A 602-nucleotide genomic window follows, 5' to 3' on the forward strand; every position below is an offset into this window, starting at 1 on the left:
ACTGGAAGGAGAGGACGAGCTCGGCGGCGAAGATGAGAAGGTGGGGGAGACTTGTGGTGATGGAGATGGAGGTGATTCTGTAGTAAAATAGGGCTGCTAAAGCGGCGCCATGGATCAAAGCATGGACCCTGTTTACTACCATTCGATTTTTCAGGCTTTGCCATTCATTTAGACCTGCTGATTTCTCCATTATGAAAATGAAGTGGAGACAGAGGAACAGTGAGATGGATGATGCCAACAGCTATGCTCTACTTATAGTCGTCCATGACGCCGTTTTCTGATGTGGCCTTATTGTCCGTCCTGTATTATGGTCCCTTATACTGTTGTAGATTCACTTCCTTTAATATGGAATGCACACAAATATGTCTTGCTCTAAATTGGGATGGTAAGGCCCACATAATTGAGTCTGTACACTAGCGTTCGGCGTCCTACAATTGGTGTAGGTTTGGGAACTGTGGAAATTCTTTTTTTAATCAAAGAATAGGGTTCTGACCATTTGCAAAATACATCACTGACCCAAAAATGAGGAGGGTATAATTGTAATCTCTAACACAATTCTGGATATCACTTCCGCTTATAGAAATGAACACCACCTCAATAAA

Source organism: Salvia hispanica, chromosome 6 (genome assembly GCF_023119035.1).
Source record: "Salvia hispanica cultivar TCC Black 2014 chromosome 6, UniMelb_Shisp_WGS_1.0, whole genome shotgun sequence".
Taxonomy (NCBI): Eukaryota; Viridiplantae; Streptophyta; class Magnoliopsida; order Lamiales; family Lamiaceae; genus Salvia; species Salvia hispanica.